General features: G+C 39.5%; 1 protein-coding gene and 1 long non-coding RNA gene across 3 annotated transcripts in view; both read left to right on the forward strand.

Moving 5' to 3' along the window:
- The window catches only part of FRY (furry homolog (Drosophila)), a 306,328-nt gene that overhangs the window by 95,217 nt on the left and 188,439 nt on the right, over positions 1–22,672 (forward strand). The gene's annotated exons all lie outside the window — the stretch shown is intronic.
- Positions 8,740–14,034, forward strand: LOC106727987. The gene is made up of 4 exons (XR_001364217.1): positions 8,740–8,749; positions 9,542–9,545; positions 13,181–13,189; positions 13,840–14,034. It is a non-coding gene; the product is annotated as an uncharacterized LOC106727987 (long non-coding RNA).

Here is a 22,672-nt window from a genome sequence, read left to right on the forward strand (position 1 = left end):
TCTTTTGGAAAGAAGAGGATTTATCCAAAGATCCTGGCAAACTTTCACTTGCCTTCCTCTGACTGGAACTGGGTTGTATGCCACTCACTGGCCAGGTTGACTGGGATTACCATGTTGGTTTAGACAAATCAGGATGCTTATTGCCCCAGCACTGGGGTGGGTCCACCTTCTGTAGGACAAAGATTTCTACCTGCTACCCAAATAAAATAGGGATTCTTTAACCAAGGGAGAAGAGGAGGCAGCCAATAGTAGCCACCTTAAAATATAAACTGTACCTTGGTAGATTTATCATTTTCTTTCATCTTCTCCATGACCCTATTTTACACATACCATTGTAAGTGTCAGAGCCAGGAATGAAACCTAGACTCTAGGATAAATGCCAAGCAATGCTACCTATCATCATTATTCGCAAGATAAAATTATGAACAGTAAATGAAATTGATGAAACTCAGGTCAGAGCAGAAATATACTGGTTTATTGAAATCTGTCATTAGATCAAAATGAACGAATACAGTAATTATTTATTTGAAGACCATCCAACAGTAGTAGACAAAATATCCTTAATAATTCTGTAAGGAAGGAAGGAAGGGAGGGAGGGAGGGAGGAAGAGAGAGAGAGAGAGAGTGAGAGAGAGAGAGAGAGAGAGAGAGATAGAAGGCCTGGAAGCCTCTTCAGGTGGCCGGGATCTGCAGTCTGGCTAAATGCTGCTTCCTAAATTGAGAACAGCTGGGGCCGTGTGGCCAGCGGGTATAAAGAGAGGGTGCTGGTGCCCTGGGCTGTGAGGACGTCTTTGCTCTTTGGAGCCGGCGGAGCCTCTGCTGAAGGCACCCTTTCCTCCCGGGGGTCGCGGTGGGTAAGTGCCCGCGCCGGTCCTCGCGGTGCCTGTTTCTGTTGTTTGCCAGAAATGGTGGTGGCTGCATTGAAATGTTACTAATTTGCCATGCTGGCTGTAGGAAGTTATTTTATCCTTCGGGAAACAGGCGGAGTTTGTTGCCTCAATGAGATAGAGCTCAGGCTTTGTGTCTCGAAGGCTTTGTGTTATTTCGGAGGCTGTCCGCCTTCCTGGTGTATGGGGTGCATCTCTGACTATAAAAGGGTAAACCGAGGCAGTGTCATTTAGTTCTCGAATATTCTGAGGAGTGGTCACTTGAAAAGATTACAGTTTTTTTGTTTATTTTTTTAAAATCCTCATCTGAGAGAGAGTGAGAGAGAGAGATAGAGAGAGAGAGAAAGAAAGAAAGAAAGAAAGAAAGAATCTTTAATTTTGCCATTACCAAAAAAAAAGATAAAATGTTTTCCTGTTTTCAGATATTTCCATTTATGTTGAAATACCAATATTATCAATGAGGTTTAAATTTGAATTTTATTGTTCAGATTTAACTACTAATTTGAAAGGATTTTTTCACTGACTATTTTACCTAAATATGGCCTCCTTAAGCTGCGTCTTGCAATGGTCTAAGAATAGTTAGACCATTTGTTTCAGCCACTGTGCTAAGCACTATCTCATTTAAACTTCATCAGATCCTGTTGCACCAAATACCATTTTATAGATGAAAAAACTAAAACAAATAAACAAGTAGCCTTCCTCAGGTAAGTGTTTTAGTAAGTGCTCGAGGCCAGGTTCAAATTTGCTTCTGGCTCCAGGAGCTCTATTCTTACTGGTGGCCCAGCAGGAGCCCTTCCCAGCCCTCTTCTCCTCTGTTCATCCTCTCTCCCCCTCCTCACACCCAAATGGCTGAAAGAGTCAGCTTCTTGATTTCTCAGCCTTCAGTGCAAACTTGCAACTGTGGTACCATTGCTGGGGGGAACTCCTAGAATGTCTGTTTCTTCCTGAAAATATGAAGAATGCATCTTTGGCTACGCTGCTTGACCTGCTGCTTTCAGCCTTTAAGTACTGTATGTGTAGACAGCAGAAAAAGAATTTTAAATTCTAATACCCTAAAATGACTTCAAGCTGAACAAGAGCCAAGTCGCTGCTCTTAGGACAGGATTGTCTAGTAAAAGTGACCTACGTGAATCAGTAATCACAAGAAAATATGACGGTAATCAACCTCACGAAAGATGAATTGTGTATATGAGTAAGAGTGATCATTGTTTGTACAGAAATATCACTCATTGACCCCTGAGGCCAGGTTTTCCCTGTTATTTCCATGTGTTGCTGATAGTCATCGTCAAAGCTGAATCTTTTCTTCCTACCCATGCGAAGTTGTGACCTCATCTCTCTCCTCCAGGTCCCTCGTTGTGCTCAGCTTCCTCATAAAAAATCCTGGATTTCACTATCAGTCAGTCCCACGCAAGAAACTGGAGTCCTTTTCAACCTTTTCTGTTATTTATTCACAACATTGCTAAAATGCCTCATGCTTTCCTTTCCCAATGACATTTCCCACATCTGCATCTTGGTCACCATCACCTCTGCCAAGGCCTGGTTCCAGGTCATACACCTCCCAGCCAAAGTATTCAAAACTCTTCCTTGCTGGCCTCTCTGCTGCCATCACCTTCCAGGACAGTCGGGTCCTGGTCACAGCTCTGGGTGTGATCTTCACCTTTGTTCCTGTGATTGTGTATTGGTGCTGAGAGTGGTGTTTCTTACACAGGGATTGTGTAACAAGTGCTTTTGATGTTGATGGTCACGAACACATTGAATAATTAAGATGTCATTATGAACTGAAAGTCGTTATCTGAATTCATTTAGTTATCCATATGTATCCAAACCATTTATTTTTTGGTAGGTTTGAGAGTTCTGTGGCATGCAGAAATGGACTCAGTCCCTGACCCACAGTCTGGAATCATGGTCATGACCACGGGTGGTATGGGACTATTATTGTAGTGCTAGAAATGCTCTTTAAGGTAAAAGGAGTAACATATACAATTGTGTGCATTTTCATGCTGCTGAGATGTAAAGAGCCTGGGTTGGATGGGCCCAATACAGAAATTAAAAAAAAGCTTTGCCTGAAGTTACGTTAAAGACTGAAAGATAAGTATAATTATCTGGTTAAAATATTAAATGAGCCCAAGCAAAGGATCTAACCAGTGATCAAGTGTATACACTTTAGTGATAGAAGGCAGAAGGCCCACTGGACAATTCTCAAGTGTCCCTTATACTCAAAATAAGTCATCAAACTGTCCTGATAAGCTCATTCAATATCATATTGTTTTGCCAGACAAGGTCTTTGTTTTAGGGGGTGACTAAAACACTGTCACTTCTGGGCCAGGAGAATGAAAATGCTCTTCAGACTCTGGAAGAAGGACAGAGAGAAATTGTTGATACTGTTCCTAGGATGTCTTTCCCCATATCAGTCTGCATTTGATTGGGTCTGTTTTATACTGAAAGATGATGACTTGGTTGTTTTGTTCAGTTCATTGTTTTCATGAAGTTTCTGCTATTGAACCACACAATGGAGAGAAGGTTAGAATGTTCTTTATGGAGTGTTAAGTTAATGGCAAAGACCTAGCCATGCCTGACAGTGCTGGGGCTGGCAAAGTTATGCGCACTCAGAGTTTGAGTCCAAGTCTCTGTCTCTTCCACCTTAAGTGGGAAGTTAATCACGTCCGGAAGAGTGAACCAGGAGAATCATCCCATTTAGGTTATTTGCTTTTAAGTTTTTCTTGATGGAAACAGAAGTGAGTCCCACTCTTCATTGAGCCCTGCTGTAGAGGGAAGTGATGTAACACTGGTCAGGTGGCACAAAGAAGAAAGGCCCTTTGTGCCAACCTAGTTTTCCATTGTGTTCCCTGTGAGGAGAGGTTTAGTACCCACATTGGGCAGTAGCTCAGACCTGTGGGTCCTTCTCCACATGGAGGAGCCATCGTGTTTTACTTTGCTGTTATCTCTTTTCTATTCTTATGCTTTTTGACCACTGGATTTATTCATTTTGATTGTAATACATACTGTGGGAAGAATTTATGTAAGATTTACTTTTTTCATATAATTTGGGTTATGAACATGTACTTTGCCTCAGCCACTTACTTGCTATGTGACCTTGAGTAGAGTACTTAAACTCTGTATCTTTATAAATGAATAATATCTTTTTATGTATGTATATATACCATCCCATAGCGCCATAACAGAGTTAACATTGATGAAATGTTTAGTATGCAGCCTCATTCTAGTAATTGCTTGATAAGTGGTAGCCATTATTATTGTTAATTTACCTATTTAATGCTTGTCTAAATTCCTCTGTGAGTTAATGGTTTTATTATGTCTTCCCACTACCAAGACAATATGACCAGGAATTGAAGAATCCTGGAGCCTCTTTGTGACAGCATTGTCACAACTTGGTGATCTGACATTTTGGTAAAGAGGCGTGTTTCTGGAACTTCAGAAAGTAAAATGTTGAAGATGTCCCAGGTGAAATACCTTTATTTCACATTCACAGTTGTGTAAAATGACTGAATACGAGCCCTGTGTGAGGATATGCTACTGTGGCAGCATTTCCGGCAAGTGTCACATGAATTGAATCTGAAGCGTGTGTTTATTGGACTGGAGTCAAACTTCTCCCCAAGTGTCACCTTCAGGGTTCAGTCTTCTCTGACCATCCACTTCCCCTACCCTTTCTCCACACTTCCATTGTAGCAATGGCGGCTTTGTTGTGTAAGTATTCTTTGCCAATCTAGGTCCCTCCTGGATAAGAGTCAATGGCTGTTCATTGTTATATTTCCCAGGACATTTCACAGTACAGGACACATTGACTCTTGTGAATTAATGTTTAAACGTTGATGGAGTGAATAAAATTACCTGGATGGGTCTGGGAGCTTTATAAAGGCCAAACTTAACTTATCCTGTCAGTGGATCAGATCCCAGCAAGCAATAGCAACATTTTGTATTTTGGGGTCTTTCTCTCTTTTACTCCAAGCAGTAACTCAACATCTAATCTTGAGATAAAGTCTCTTTTCTTCTGTGACCCTCACCTGTGTGTTTTTTAGTGGATTCTACAAATTAGATTGTATCATTGTGTTCACTGAATCCTGGGTAGATGTGTCCAGGAAGCTCAAAATGAAGTAGAGTGAAATAATTTTTAATTTATGTAGTGATCAGCCAACTTGAGAGAATATTTATGTGATGGGTTTTTTTGTTTTTGTTTTTGTCTTTTGATCAATCAACAGTGTCAAAGATTGCTTTCTATAAAAAATTTTTAACTTATTCCCATATTTGTCTAAATGTCATTTAAATTACCTGGATCTAATTAACCTTCCAGCCACACTCTTGTTTGTTTGTTTGTTAATCCTCACCTGAGGATATTTTTCCATTGATTTTTAGAGAGAGTGGAGGGAAGGGAAGAGACAGAGAGAGAAGGACATCAATGTGAGAGAGACATATAGACTGGTTGCCTCCCCCACACACCCCTACCAAGGCCAGGGATGAAGCCTGCAACACAGGTACATGCCATTGACTGGAATTGAACTCAGGATACATCAGTCCACATGTCCACACTCTATCCAAACTGGCTAGGGCACCTTCCAGTCACTTTTACCAAATTGGAAGGAAACCATTCTCAGTGAAATTACTAAGTTAATTTAATTCTTTACTGGTCGAGGTCTTTTCTCCACGTGAGAGATGCTGGTGTTTCATATTTGGAGAAACTAGCTGGTTGCCTTACTAGAACTAAAGTTCTGAACACAAAGATTTTATCATGATGAATATGGTGGATGTACTCAGAGCATCAGCCCAAACTGGACACACCTGAATCAGCTTCAGGAAGTCCTGAGAGTGAATCAACAGCCCTCCCCTTCACTTCTTAAAGTATTAGATGCCTAATAGTATAGGACACAGAGGTGGGTAAGGACACTGTGAGTCCACAGGCTTACCTCTCTCCTTCTGTGGCCTTTCAACCAAAGGCGGCCTGCTTTGCTGAGGGGGAGACACAAGGAAGTTGCAGGGAACAAAACTGCTGATTAGATACACATTCTGCTTGTCTCATGCATTGTGTTTGGACCTAGGGATACTTCCACCAGAGGAGAAAGTGATTCACCATTTTATGGGAGGGAGGAGGCTGAGGAATAGGCTGTGACATTCGAACTTGAGGAATACTACAGAGAAGAGGGAAGAGCATGAGCAAATGCAGGGAGGTGTGAAAGTGACCGGGTTTAGAGAGTGACCAGGTTCAGGGAGTGACAGCTGGATCCCAGGGTCCCGAAAGAAGAGTGACAGATGGTATGCACAGGCAAGTTGGGTCATATTATAAGGAGAATTGAAGGACCTGCTGAAGGCTCTGGGCTCTCTCCTGAAAGCATCGGGCCGGCCTCACAGGTCTTTAAGCAGGCAGCCACATAGTCAGATCCCAGCTGATTTGGGGAATCTCTGCTGAAAATGGAGGTAGAGAGAATCATTTTGAGGACAGCCCAAGTAAGAGATGACAAGGACTCACAGTAAGGCCATAGTGGAAGTGTGTGGGGAGGAGGGAACAGGTCCAAACACCTTGTCTAAGATAGAATGGCCAGGATTTTGTATCTTCCTTTGATCCAGCCTGTGCTTTATTTTAATGCGTGATAAAAACATGTGAAGTTACGTAGTTCATGCAAGCTGCTTAAGGAAAGAGAGAAACAGAAGCAATTGCCCAAGGAATCATGTTTTGAAATTATATGTCGAATAGAAGCTGTGCTCTTTATATAGGATATTTTTGTTGAGATCAAAAGGTGATGCTAGAGTTCTCTCTTGACAATACTCAGTGGATTTATTGCAGGAAAATAACACAGAGGCATTTGCAGCTGCTGTGTGTAGGCTGTGGTGAATTTGTTTCATGGTTATTCCCAGGTTATAGGTTGACAAAGATTTTGTTTTGTTTTATTTGTCAATGAAATATAAAATTTAGATAACCAAATGACCTTGAATCACTGAAATATACAAATAAGTGTCTTATTAATACTGCCTAGTCTTCTGGATACTTTGGAATAGTTGTGGGGTATCAATTAACCTACATTGTCTAACCAATTTTTACATATGGAATTCTCCCAGGAAAATATACTTTAATTTTCACAGGACACTGATGTATCATAAAGGCTCCCAAAGATACCACTTCTTAAGAAACAAGTCCAAGCTGATTTGTGTTAGCTGCTTTTATTGTATTCGCAGTCATACATGGTTTGGCAGGTCACTTTCTTTCTACTTTTTAGGGAGAGTAGTGTGCTTTGCTGGGCCATGTACACTTTCATAAATCCCTCTAGGAGAAAATTTCTCCTAGTCTTAGGTGAATTGACACTGACATGTTTGTTTCTGTTTTTATGCCAATTTAATTTTAATCCTTTTAGGCTACTTAAATCAGAATCTCCCAATGCCTACTCCCTGCCCTTAAGTGGGGAAACGTCTAGAAGTTTTATTAACTATTATGACCTGCCCGAGCATGACAGTAACTACTCCAGAATGCCACTGAATGCTCTTCTAACAATTGATAGGTAATGGCCAATGATATGTCATCACATAAGAAAGTAAGGCAGATTCACCTAAGGCCATAATAAGATGTTGTAAAGTTTATGCCTAGACTGTGTTGTGCATTCTCAGTTCTCTGGATGAGTATTGCAAAATAAAGGAACTTAAAATTAATCTATAATTATATTTCCACCACATACAGTATTTCAGGAAGACATGTCAGCATGTGGACAAACTCTAAAAAATGTCACTTACTGAGGATTATTCAAGTAGATGAACTTATAGAAATACAGTTGAGAACAGAGATAATAACTCAAATTGAGAGATTATGTAGTAAGAAAACTTCATCCATATAGATACATATTTAACATATATTTTTATTGATTTCAGAGAAGAAGGGCAAGGGAGAAGAGATTGAAATAACAATGATGAGAGAGAATCACTGATCGGCTGCCTCCTGGATGCCCCACACTGGGTGGGGATGGAGCCAGCAACCCAGGCATGTGCCCTGAGTGGGAATCGAACAGTGAGCTCCTGGTTCATAGGCCTACGCTCAACCACTGAGCCATGCTGGTTGGGCTATAGATACATATTTCACCCCTTCTGATTTGGGAGGGAGCTCAACATTAGTGCATCCCAGTACGTAGTTGGATCAGCAAAATATCTGTTTCCCTCTTATTTGGTTAAAGGAGGTTTTGTGGTACAAGTGGAATTTTCAAAAGGTGTTTGAAAGAGATGTGTTGGCAGGATTGGGAGGAAAAGGAATATAAGCACAAAGTGTGCAGTTAGAGTGAAGAAGCAAAGGAAGGGAGTGGTGCCGTGGCTGGCCAGAGTAGGTGGAAGGGAATTCCAGAATCACGTCCGGGAATGAGAAGGAGCCCACCAAAAACTTACAGGCACATTTCCCAGGTTATTTTCCGCTTAACTATATTTAACTCTAATTACTCCTGAGTTTTCAGGTGGGAGTTAAGTCTCTGAGCCCAATAAACTGTGTGCACATGATGACAATGGTTGTGCTGTGGTAATAGTATAAATTGAATAGTGGTGTGCCTAATGCAAGCCAGTATTAGGAATTCACAATTTTCATACAGTTTTACCAGCTTTCTTTCCACACAGATGTGGTTTTAAAAAGTTAAATGTCGTAAGTGTTTCCCTCCACGTCCTGCGTGGTTCAGGGTTCGGGTCTGGAAGTGGAGCCGCACACAAATGAAATAGAAAAGACACAAGATAATTTGGGAATATGGGGGACCAGGCGAGCAAGTCCAACTCAAGAGGAAGGACTTCCACTGTGCTCAGGCCTCACCAAGCTTTTTATAGTGAGGGGTAAACAAGGTAGTGGTTACCATAGTTACACAGTTCTTGTGAGTTTCACTTGTTTTGACCATGGTTACACTTCCTGCACTTCCTCAGCCCATTAGCTTCCCAGATAAGATCTAGGGAGTGTTATAAGGTCAAGCCTAATTATGCTAAGAGGACTGTGCCCTCTAAGCTAGGACTTGTTTGTGACTTTGCCAGCAGGTCAGTCCGAGGCTTAACCCTATATCAGTTTCCCACAGTTAAATTTGACCAAATCAACAAATATTCATTAAGAACCCACAGTGTGTAAAACCCTGCAGGAGAACCCAGGATAAGAGAGATGATGTCAATACAGGAGCTATCACAAATCAATTAGTAATCATTTCCAATGTGGGTGATATAGACAGTGCTAAGGAAGTATTAAGATGTTTAAAAATACGGTCCCTAGTCAGTTTTATATTGTGACATTTATATGGATTTGGGAGCCATGAGATAACCTTTAATGGTGTCTTTGCTTCTCAGCTTCTAGGAGGCAATCTTGTGTAGCAGGAAGAATACACATTTCTGAGCCAGAAAAGTTGCAACTGAGCCCCCTTTTTTGGCATTTATTGGCTGTGTGATCTTGAGCAAGTTACTTTGATTTTTCTCAGTTTTCAAATGCTGTAGAGATAACCATCTCTCAGTTTCACCCAGCCCAATACTTTTTGAAGTGATTAATAGATCTTTGCTTATTGAATCAACAAATCAATATTTTTATCACTTATTTGTGAATATATATGACTATAGGTATTTACTAATTAATGAATATGCAACATTGTGGCTTTTCTTAATGACTTTTCTTGTTTATTCACAAAAATTGTTTACTATTTCTAAGTTTTATAGAGCAGTAATTGATCTGGAGAACAGCATGTGCAGTAGAAATATATGTGAGACACCTACAAAGTTTTAAGTTTTCTAGTAGCAACATTAAACAGGCTTTGAAATTAATTTTAATAAAGCATTTTACCTAATCTAATATATCTAAAATATTATCACTTACACATGTAAACAGAATAAAAATTATTAATGAAATATTTTACATTCTTTTTGAGGGGAATAATTCTTCAAAATCCAATGTGTGTTTTACAGCATCAGCACATCTAAATTTGGACACCAAATTCACCAAAATTACTTGATTTATATTTAAATTTTGTAAAATTTACACTTACAAATGTAGTTCCCATATGTAAATTGTTCCAAACATACTTAAAATTGTGCCAATAACTGAAGCAGGCATCAGCTTTTAAATTTGCATTTAAACTAATTAAAATTAAAATTCAGTAACTCAGTTGCACCAGCCACATCTCAAGTGCTTACTAGCTAGATGTGGCTAGTGCTGAACACCACAGATAGGATTATCTTGAATTGTTTTTCAGTCAGTCCTCAGACTTTTAGGCTGCAGAATTATTTCACATTACAAAATGAGGACATTCTAAACCTGGATTTCACTTTGGGAGTTGCCTTATACTGACTGTGCTTAATGGTGACTTCTGACATTCTGCCTGATAGAGCTATGAGATCTCCTTTGAACGAAACATTCTAGATCAACCTAGGGAATGTTTAGTTATGTCTGAAATGCTGTAGGATTGCCCTGGCCAAGTGCCTCAATTGGTTGGAGCATTGTCCCACACACCAAAAGGTTGCAAGTTCAATCCCCAATTGGGGCACTTACTGGAGGCAACTAATCAGTGTTTCTCTCTCCCTTCTCTCTCTTAAAAAAAAAAAAATCCATAAAACATATCCTCGGGTGAGGATTAAAAAAATGTAAAATGCTGCAGAATTTACATGCCTCTGAATTCATTATCTTTGCAGATGAAGTCTGAGTCTCAGGCTGCATAACTTGCCCATGGTTCCATGGCTAGTGTGTGGCAGAGACAGCCCTTACACGTGGCCATATGGGTCCATGCTGCCATGGAGTTCATATTTTGCCTCATTTGTGTGCAGGTGTCTAACTGATGTCCCTGATTTGGATACTTAGTGTCTTACATGAAGGAGTACCCTTTCTGGGGCTATTTTTTAGTCCTCCAAATCTCACCAACCCCAAATACAAGGTGGTATGTGGAGAAGGACATGTTATAGACTGAGTTGTTTGACAGACCCCTTGGACAGAGCAGGGTTGTAGAGATAAGGTTGTGGGAAAAGAGACCTCCTTAGTAGTAAAGAACTTTGTGACTATGCTTTCTCCCTGCTCCTTGACTGCACTTGTAAAGGTAAAATTTAACTTGACAGAAAAACTATCATTATAGACCTCAAAATAGTGATGCTTTTACTATGTACATTTCTATGTATAAATTTATCTTGGAAATTTATCTTTTGCTTCTAAATAAAACTAGTACACATGCTTCATGGTAATGGCTGTGGAGTATTTAGCTAAATAGTTCCCTAACATTCAAAATTTAACCAGTTCTTAGACACTGTTAGTTCCTATGTGTTTTTTTTTTAATGGTCAAAAGGATATGAGCTAATTGCTTGAGCTCCTAGCATTAAACATTTCACCAGAATACAGATACTTTATAAAAAAGGTTAATGTTTCCAGGACCAGTCAAATCTTGATTCCAATGATGCTTTCTTAGATGCAAATAGTTATTTACTTTTATTCTAACTGTACCTACATGAATGCCAGTGAATAAATCAATCAGAGCTTCCATGGCCAGTTTTATTTTATTAAGTATTTAGATGTTCTGGATGAAAATCCTTCAGAAGTTTTCACCCTTTGTTGATACAGTGTCATCTTCAACACACACCTCTTTTTTGTTTTGGGCAGCTCTTCAGACGCGTCCTTAAGGACTATTAAGGGTTTCTAAGAGGTTTACTCTAAACTGAATGGCGTTGCCCTGCCTTTGATGTCATTGTCATTAATTGTGTGAATGCTTTCTAGAATTTGCTGAGGGTGTAAAAACTAAAAAAATAAGCTAGCTTGAATTATAGATAAAAAAAAATAGACTTGAAGTGAGAGCTTGCATTAGTCTATGTCAGTGGTCGGCAAACTCATTAGTCAACAGAGCCAACTATCAACAGTACGATTTAAATTTCTTTTGAGAGCCACATTTTTTAAACTTAAACTATATAGGTAGGTACATTGTTATTAACTTAATTAGGGTACTCCTAAGGCTTAGGAAGAGCCACACTCAAGGGGCCAAAGAGCCGCATGTGGCTTGAGAACCGCAGTTTGCCGACCACGGATCTATGTCTAAAGAACATGAATTTTGTGACATTTATTAGGGACAGAGAAAAGGAAACCATGAGGCTGTTTTAAGGTAAGAAACAAATTAAGGACAGCATAAGTGAACCCCAAGGTTTTTAAATTTACTTCCTGATTCTTCTTTATGTTTGAGTTATAGATGTGAAGTTACTTGCTTGATAGCTTTGTTTATGATGGTAACTATTTTGAACTCCTTTGCATTCTCCTGTCTGGGGAGACAGTTTACAGGATATTCAATTACCACTTATTAAATATTAGAGGCCTGGTGCACAACATTTGTCGGCCTGCGCCCTCTTGCAGTCTGGGACCCCTCGGGGGATGTCTGACTGATGGCCCCTTGGGAGCGGGCCGAAGCCGTCAGTCGGACATCCTTAGCACTGACACGGAGGTGGGAGAGGCTCCTGCCACCACTGCTGCGCTAGACAGCCATGAGGCCGGCTTCTGGCTGAGTGGCGCTCCCACTGTGGGAGTGCACTGACCACCAGGGGGCAGCTCCTGCATTGAGTGTCTGCCTTCTGGTGGTCAGTGCGTGTCATAGCAACTGGTCATTCAGCCGTTCGGTCGATTTGCATAGTAGCCTTTTATTATATAAGATTCCCAGAAGCTATCAGTGTCTTCCAAATCTGGCAGCACTTATGGAGTCTTTACAAAACAGGCAGACTCTAGCCTCATCAGAGGTTCAGATTCTGTAGGTCTTCTTGTGGTCTTGGAATCGTTACTTTTTATAGAACTCCAAGCTTTGGGCTTTTGTCAGACCCCTCCCCCCAAAATAAGTGAGTTAAATTCAAGAAACAGAATCAATGTTGTCTAAAATAATATAATTAAAATACTGTAAGCTAGAGAACGATTCAGTTAGGGGTTGCACTTATGGTTGGAGAAGTGGGGATTATTTATAAGCTGTTTAATGGAAATCTTAAAAGAAAACTTTTTGGAGAAAAAGCATTTAGAGTGTTTCTAACACGTATAAATGTTTCCCCTTCTCATTAACATCTAATCCATTCTGGTTACCCTCTCCAAGGTTGGGTTTAATTTATAAGAGAATGGCTGACACTTGGAGGTTTAAAGTGAGTCTCTGTAGGTTCAGACAGTCTGTACTCATAAGCATCTCACACCTGTTGGTAGAACACTGCCTTAACCATGGTTTGGTTCTACTGTTTTCCGAGGCCTTCTTGGTAAGCATCTGCAGGTCATATTTGTTTGCTGCATATGTCTTTAGGTAATGATATGCTTGGAAAATGCCACTACAACTAGAGCCATGACTTTTAAGCACAATGGCACAGGGAAGACAGGTGATGTTTGCTTGTGTTATACTTAATTTGGTTCCTAACTTAAGACAGCCTCAGAAGTTCTTTTTCTCGGAAAGATTTTTTAATACAAATGAATTATGTTAGTCACAGAAAAATAGTAAAATGATATAATAATACTTTTGGCACTGGCAACTATTGTTAACTGCCATATTTCTGTGATAATATTTTAATACTTGTATTTATTAAATTTATAGAAAGGCTAATATGCATGTGATCATGCAAATAAGTGTAACCTTATTATTACTGAACTATTTCATTAAATTTATCCCAAACTGATTCTCAAGTCTCAGTGAAAAATGTTGGACTTTTAATACCAACGATGAAAAAATAATCAACATTAGCTTAAGCTTCTTATCACTCTAGATCAGGGGTGGGCAACCCCTGGCACGCGTGCCAAACATGGCACGCCAGTAACTTTTGCTGGCACGCGAAACCCTCTCTTATAATCTTCCATTTACAATTTTTTTCTTAATATCGACTTTTTTATTTTTCAGATAAATTCAGTGTAGGTGCATCTTAGATAAATAAATAATTTTACATAACAAGTTATCTTAAAGACCATAGACATGGATTGACGAGAGAGGGGAAGAGCAATTTCTATGCCTCTGCCTTAACTCTCCCTGCCTTCCTAGATCCGACCAGTGTTTTGATTTCAGCCTCAGACGCAACGGGTTTTCGTTGACAAGACAACCGCCTCACCTACTTATTCAAAATTTCACTCTATAAAAATGAAACCTTCTCTCTCGCTTTGGCCACCGGTACTAACGAAAGGGGAATAAATTTCTATGTTTCTCTCGGCAGCAAAAGTCCCACTGATAATATCAAACGGAGTCATAAAGTTTTCTGTCGGACTATCAGTGTACATGTATACATTAAAAAATAAATGTATTTTTCATCATCATATACTGTGTTTTTGTCGCTCGAATGAATTTTATTATTTCTTCAAGGTTCTTCACATACGTACACCTTAAGAGATATCAAGTAGGCGTAACATGTTCTCAAAAAATTAGGGTTGGCACGCAGAAGAATTTTGAGTCAGAGATTTTGCTGGTTTTGGCACCCACTCACAACAAGGTTGCCCAGCCCTGCCCTAGAGTTTTGAATGATATTAAAGTGATATAATCAGTGGCTCTCAACCTTCCTAATGCCGCGACCCTTTAATACAATTCCTCATGTTGTGGTGACCCCCAACCATAAAATTATTTTCGTTGCTACTTCATAACTATAATTTTGCTACTGTTATGAATCGTAATGTAATTATCTGATATGCAGGATGTATTTTCATTGTTACAGATTGAACATAATGAAAGCATAGTGATTAATCACAAAAACAATATGTAATTATATATGTGTTTTCCGATGGTCTTAGGCGACCCCTGTGAAAGGGTCGTTCGACCCCCAAAGGGGTCGCGACTCACAGGTTGAGAACCGCTGGATATAATCATTTAAAATATTGATTTTATTCTCCAAGCTAAAAACAAAAGTCTTGAGTTTGTGTCTAAAGGCTATTTTCTGCTTTCCATAATATAATTGAGTAGATTGACTATACATTAAGAAAGGTGAATAGAATCTAGAGGCTACATTTAATGAGTGGTTACATGACTAACCTTCATCCTAATACTGTAGCTATCAGTCAGCCAATAGCTTAAGAATAGTTTTTCCTGGAGCAGTGAGGTAAACTAAATGAACTCAGGAACTTTCTTCACAACTTCTAAGCTTGTGAAGGTAGAAGAATCATGTTTGAACTTTTATTTGCACTTAAAAATATTTACAAGTCATGCCACCATGCCACAGAGAAGCAGAAAGAAACTTTTTATGAATATTAGATTAATGTTAAAGAAATAAAAAGCATCAACTTTAAAGTCATTATTCAATTAGAATAGGAGAGTAATTATGGAACTATTAATTAAACATGCCAGCAATCCAGTTTATTTTATTTGTTAAATTGAGATTACACTGATATAGTTTGTTTTTCTAATCCTCACCTGAAGATATGTTTTTTCTTGATTTTAGAGAGAGAGGAAGTGGGGAGAGAGATAGAGAAACATCAGTGTGAGAGAGAAACATCAATCGATCGCCTCCCGTAACATAGATATGATCTCTGACCAGGAATCAAACTCACAACCTTTTAGTGTATGGAATGATGCTCCAACCAACTGAGCCACCCAGCCAGGGCTACATGATCTATTTTAAATGCAAGATATTTATTGTCAGGGAATAAATAATCCCTGAGTAAATTTCTCCTGATCATGAAGCTTAACCCTTAAAGTGTCAAAACATTCCAATTTAATAAATTTTATAGAATTCTTGCACTTCACTATTCACAGTATGTGTCTGTGTTATAGAATGCTGTCATAATTTAGCCATGTCTGAATGAAGTCAAACCATCCGCAAATATGTTCATTATTAATGATTCCATAATATATGGGTATCTTTGGGGCTCTCGAAATGTTAAGAGCTCTCTCTTTTTATATTTAAGTATCCTTAGGCTGCTTATCCTTCATAAGTTTTATGTCTGCTTTTTGTTGTTGTTTTCTGACTTTTTTATGAATATCAGCCATCAGCTGACAATCGTCACTCATTCAACCATCAGTATGCCACCTATAATTTGTTGAGAAATCAGGATTGTTAGAATGATGTCTACCTCAGGAGGACTGGACATGGGTGAAGTGAAGTGAGGGCCCTGTAACAATGGCTCTGAGTTTTAATAGACGGATTTCATGGCATCTGTTTTGATTATTCATTAATTAAACTTTTACTGGACCCTCAGGATCCAAAGGTGGTTCATTCTCATAGGCTGCTCCCCACACCAGTGAGAGCCAGGCTGCCCCAAGACAAACAGAGTAGGGAGGGCAGCAAAGAAGCCTGCATATTCTGGATTCAGCTGGGTTTTGAACATGTAACATGTCTGGGGAAAGAAGTAGATAATTTGGGGGCTTCTCTTAAATGTATTCAAAGGCAAATACTGTAAGGTTACCATTCTTTAGAAGTCCCAATGTATATTAAGGAAAGTACTCGATATAAATTAATCAATGTAGTGACTCTAGAGTCTGACAAACCTATATTTGAATGACTTTGAGCAATCTTACTTCTATTCCTCTTCATCAACTCAGAAATAGAGATGGCAATACCCACCTTACAAGGTTGCTGTGTGGACTGAATAAAATAATACATGAAAAGTGCCGAGCAGAGTACACCAGTCAACTTCGGTGCCCCATGAATATTAGTTCTCTTTTCTACTTTTTCTTTATTGCACCTCTCTTAAATATTGTTTGTTAATTGGTATCTGTAAAAAGAATGAAAAAATACAGCGACAAACACTTGTTAAATATTTTTATGAGGCTGTTTTAAGTAATGTTCTTTTAATGGGATGACAGTTACATCATTGAAAGGTTGGTCTAATAATAGCACTAGAGACTTGAAGCTGACAAAGTGCAAACTTTCAGTTGATTCTGGATTCCAATTTAGATATAGAAGAGGAGAATCAAAAAAGAAGCCGTATTACTCAAAACACAGATAGCTCCACAGGCACACTATTATAATTGTTTTGGCCACTTTTGGTGAAACATGAACTAAATGGCCCATATGCACCTCAGTCAACACTTTTAAAAAGGTGTCATAAAACCTGAGACATAGTGGTACCATGGGGCTCTCTGCTGGTGCTTAGCTTGCTGAATCATGTTAAGTGCTCAATTTGCTAATTGAAACACTTTTCTCCTTCCTGTGAAATGTTAGTTCAATGCTCCAGATCATACTGTTTTGTAATTCCAACCTATATTGCTAAAGAAAACCTTCCATTACTCTGAGTAAAACAATAATAGAAACTACCTGGGCTTCCTACACTTCACAGCTGTATTAGTAAAGAAATGGATTTTCATTGACCCTCATGAAATCCTTCTGTCAGATGTAATACCCATTGAAAGATGAATTAGTCACACTTGTGTTTTGCTTTTAGGTAACTGCACTTTCCTTCTTGGTTTCCTCACTAGCCTAACCCTGTTTTCTTTTGAAGGTGAAACAGGTATAATTTGCCAAAATTGTCTCCTTCTTGGTCTTATCAATTAAGCTTTTAACTAGTCAATTTAGGCTGTGCCTTTTAAAATAACATAACTGTAGACTTAAACACAATCACTTCCCTTTACTAGTATGTCAGTGAATGTTCATCATCTGATTTTCTGTAAGGATATAGGTTTCTCACTGACTCTTGGCTCCACATGGGGACTCTCAGCTGCTGCTTCAGTCTGTAAGAATTGAAACTGTTTCAAGCTGTTTGTACTTGTGGTCAAGAGCTCCTCGTCCCCAAAGCAATGGTTTATCACGCAGCCTGTGCAATCTCTGCTCTTACACTTCTTGGGTCACAGGAGTACAGCAGCCCAGGGGTTGAAATCTGTGGGTCAAACGTGTGTGCCTAGTATGCATGGACTGTGTGTGATATGCTGTGTGGGTCCAGCTCAGGCCCAAGAGGACTTGGAGCAGCTTCACTCATCTGTCAGCATTGCATGTTCTTGTGGATAAATATAGACACATGGGCACTCTGCGAGTTATAGGTCACCGTCTTACTGAGCAGCTAAAAATTGTCCCATTGGTGTGAACAGTCTGTCCTGGAAGGAAGACCTGTTTTAGTTTGTCTTCTACTGTAGGTCTTCAGCACCTGACTGAAAATACACCTTGGGCCCAAAATAAAAGAGTCCTCTCTTGTTGCCAAGACACTCATGGTGGTAGAGAGATCATGGAGCCTGTCATTATGTTTTTTTGGCTTGGGAGCATAGTCTGTGAACTGGTTCCGGACTGTTAGTTTGGGTTCCTTTTAGGCTCATGGAGATTACAGCAGCTTGTTGGCGAAGATCTTGTGTGATCAGCTTCATCAAAGGGCTCGGTAGGTACTCAAGGCTGTGTGTGTGTGTGTGTGTGTGTGTGTGTGTGGTATGTGTGGGGTAGCGGGGAGTAAGTGGTTATTAAATGCTGAGTGTAGGGAGGGTCTCAGTGGGTGGAATAGGGGGAGCTATTATTTATAATGTTGCTGTTCAGAGAGAGGAGGAATGCCTAGAGAAAATGGGAATGCCCATTTTCTGTTTGGGATTGCAGTATTTCAGGGATAAGATTTGGTCATTATTGTACTGAGTTTATGGAACAACAAGCTATGATATAAAGGAATTTTCTGGGCACTGAAGTTTCACTAAAAGATTCAGCATAACTGTCTGTTCTGTAAAATTGCTAATCAGTAAAAATAGCTAGTACATGTTTGGAAAATGGTTAATACCATCACATTCAGTATTACAGCAGAGGTAGGATTTATGCTTGATTTCCTCTCAAGCATAAATATCTTTATTAGTTTTGTTTGAAACATTGAAATTGGCTGAAAGAAGCTTTTCATTTGCTTCTGCCTTAGCCTTCTCCGACATTTAAAAATTAAATGTTTTTCTTTTTTGTTTATGAATTTAAAAACAGGATACCATATGCCAACCAACATTAAATGGATCCAAATTGCATTTTGCTGCATCTTCTTTATCTGAGAGTAGCTTGGTTACATTAGTTCTAGCACAACCCTGCAGGCAATATTGTACAAGGGTTCTGAAAATTAATGAGAGAAAACTTTTATGGCATGGGGTTAATTACATGCATCTTGGATGTTGACTGTTTAACTTTCTATTTAATGAAGGTAGAAAAAGTTAATTTGTAAATGATAAACACAACATCTTACTCTAATAGAGGAAAAACATTTTGTTTATTAATGATTTGAGAGACTTAACTACTTGTTAATTATTCTACTGAACTGTCTCTAATAAAATGAATAGATATTTACATATAATACCATTCTGTTTTTCTAGAAATAAAATCTCTATCAGTCATTAGTTTACCTCTTACTTAGTGGTTTATAAAGTAGAAGGTGTGTTGGGGAACCTTTTCTCTCTCAAGATATTCTTTTTAATGTATAACAAGCATACAAGTTGAATGATAAAACTTGTGGTTTCATATATTGTGAAAAATGCTGCATTATAACAGGACCTATGTGTAATGCCTCATATTTTTGTTGTTTGGTATCTCTGGAAATGATACAGACCCTCACTGTGTTTCAACTGAACAGACCACTCCCATGGTCTGGTAAGCACCTTGATTCCTCTTTTACTCATTGCCTTTCTTGCTCACAATGTATAAACTTACCTTTTATAAGAGATCAAGAACAACTAATATGTTTCTGTGAATTGGTAGAGTTAGTACTATCTTAAATTATAAACTTAAGGTAGTCATGTATCAAGGACATTTTACACATAGTCATTGTACAGTTCCATAATTACTTAAGAATTTAATAAAACTTAAAATATATTATGTGAGTTGGCATCTAAATAAATAAGCACATAGGAACCAGAAATTTAATAAATATTTTGATGTTGACAAAAAAACTATAAGACTATAAAGGATTTTACTTATTCAGTTAATTTATTTACACATGTTTGTAGAGCTTCCACTATGCACTGGAAGTGCTTCCCTTGCCATAGATGCTGGAAATCTACCTTGTGTTAGCATATCTATATTATAAAAGGCCTGTGGCCCTAACGCTGTAACAACCAAAGACCTGCGTGGGTGGGCAGGGCTGTGAGTGTGGGTGGGGGGAGGCCACACGCGCGGATGGGCGGGCCTGCACGATTTCATGCGCTGAGCTTCTAGTATATTATATAATGCATATGCATGTTATATATACTGTACATATTTTTATGTATGTTATTGCACACATGTGTGTGTATATATAGTAATAAAATGCATGTTGTCATGTATATTGTAACTATATGTATATTACTTTATGATATAATCTATATATATAAAAGCCTAAGCAACCATTACAACCGAACAACTGGAATGAGTGGTCAACCAGTCGCTATGATGTGCACTGACCACCAGGGGGCAGACGCTCAACACCGGAGCTGCCCCCTAGTGGTCAGTGTGCTACCACAGCCGATTTCCCATACCCCTCTCCCCCGGCCAGCTGGCCAATCTCCCGTGGTCCCTCCCCCCTGCCGGCCGGCCCCTCTGCCAGGCTGAGGGACCCCACCCATGCACGAATGCATGCATCAGGCCTCTGGTGTACATTATATTAACAAAGACACATTAACATTAGACTCTGCTTCCGGTCACTCCCCTCATCATGTTATCTCTAAGGGGATCCTGGAGGAGAACAGCTAAAATTTTGGTTTGTGGCCTTTATTTGTCAAAATACATCAGTCTCTGGCATTGCTTTTTGGTGGCAGTCCCCACACGTACAGTCTGCACCATCCTCATTGTCTCTTTCGGGTGGGTCCCTGTATAATGTGCCCACTAACACAGCTGCAGAAACTTCTGTTCAAACTTGTTCTCTTGCCTTGACGTCTGGCTTAAAGATGGTTCTAAGAAAATAGGTGAAGAAGCTGGGTTTGCCATTGGGGTAGGACCGAGCCTCATGTTCAGATAAAATCTGCATGTGACAGCTGTTCCCACGGCCTCCAGAGCCTTTTAGACCACAACCAACAGTGAGAAACATGCTTTGCATGATGCCCCCGAGCATGCACACTTACATATCTGTAGACACAGACTGAAAACAAGTTCTGTGAAACAGTGCTTGCCCTCACTTTGCAGTCTGCATCACTCTGCTGTTTGGTCTTCTGTGGCTTCCTGTTTATTGTCGCAGTCACAATGGTCAGCACCCCTTAAATTGGCTTCATGGTCAAGTTACTAGTATGAGTCCTAACCTTCACTTTGACAAACTCAACTGTAAAGGTTTCATAAGCCAGACATTCTCAACATACCATTAATCAAATTCTCTACTGAAGTAATGTGCTGTCGTCCTTGATATAATATTCTACTCCTGGGCATGTTGGTGCTTTATTTGTCAGCATTCTGCTTGTTTGCAAAAAAAGCTCTCTCAGTAGACTTGATGTCAGTCTTGAGTTGAATGTAGGGTTTCTAAGCCAGAAACAATTCACAACTTTATATGTCTTAATGCTTCCTACTCATTAATGCAACAAATATTTATTGAGTACTGGGTATTAGGCTAGAAAGTGAGGATGCAAGAGGAACAAAACAAATTCCTTGCCCTGAATTGTAGAGGAGGAAACAGATAACAAATATAAATATGTTACTATTATATCAAGAGGCAGCTAGCGCTCTGTGGGAGGATAATCTGGGTGAAGGGGTAGAGGCTATATAGCAGAGAGAAGACGTGGTTGGCCCAAAGAGCCTATAATGAAACCAGAGGAAGTGAGCAAGTGAGCCACTATGAAGTGACCTTTTTCCCACTGATATAATTCCCCAAGCCCTATTCTCTTCTGCCTTGATGCCTTCTCTGACGGTATCTATCATCAGTTATTTCTAGGTCTCAGCTTCACTGTCAGCAATCCTGTCCTGACCCCACAATCACAGATATGTTTCCCCTGTGTCTCTCTTGCAGCAGCTTTCACTGCACTTCCTGTTTTGTAATTATATTTCTGGGTGTGTTTGTTATATATTGCTTGTCTCCCCTGTGTACTATCCACTGTGTGAGGACAGGAGGCATGCCTGCTTTTTCAAAACCCCCATCAGTTAGCACAATGCTTACAGTAGAGGGGCCTTCAGTACATATTTGATGACTGAATAAATGAATTAATGAATGCTGTTCTAAATTCAATTGCTCTTCCATTGGCTCTTCAACCCAACACTTCCTTGTGGTATATTGGGACTGAATGAATTAAATTCTAAAAATCTTTCAGATTATCTTTTTAAATCTACCTTTGTACTCTCCACAGAACTTTGCAGAAGACCTTGTCCACACTAAGATCTCAATGAAAATTTGTTATTTAGTGAATTGGTTAACTGATCTCACTCACAGTCTTTTGAGGCAAAAATATTTCTAAAAGGACTGAAACTGTATTGTAACACAAGTACAACAAAGGGTGCCTATTTAAATGACACCTACCTGCATTCACCCTTGCAGTGTGTTGTAGCTGTAAATGCTTCTAGATTCACACCATCCAGTTCAACCCATTTAGTGAATGTGGAAGTATGTAGTTGGACTTGAAATCTTAGTGGATATTCAAACTTATGTGATTGACCCTGGATTATAGATGGTGTTCTAGTTCTTTTATACAATAATCCTAATATATAAAAACCCTGGGTCCATCACAACTGGAGGCTCAACCAACCGGAAGTCAGTCCTACAGTCAGCGACCCAGCACTGACTGCTGAGGGGGCTGTGAATCAGGCCCAGAGAGAGGCATGAAGAGAGAAGCAGGGTCTGATCCGTAGCCTCTGTGACAGCTGTTGATCAGCACTTGCCTCTCTCTTTCTCTCCAGCAGCCGGGCCTCCATTTCTCTCCAGACCTCCACCAGGGCTGCTAATCAGCCCCGCCTTTCTGATCAGGCCCCATTGATAGGCCCAGAGACACTGACTGGCATAGAAACTGACCAATCAGTACCAAATCTGGGTGAAGTGTGAGGAGCCAATGGCTGCCTAGGAGG

This window comes from Myotis brandtii, unplaced genomic scaffold, assembly GCF_000412655.1.
Source record: "Myotis brandtii unplaced genomic scaffold, ASM41265v1 scaffold513, whole genome shotgun sequence".
Lineage (NCBI taxonomy): Eukaryota > Metazoa > Chordata > Mammalia > Chiroptera > Vespertilionidae > Myotis > Myotis brandtii.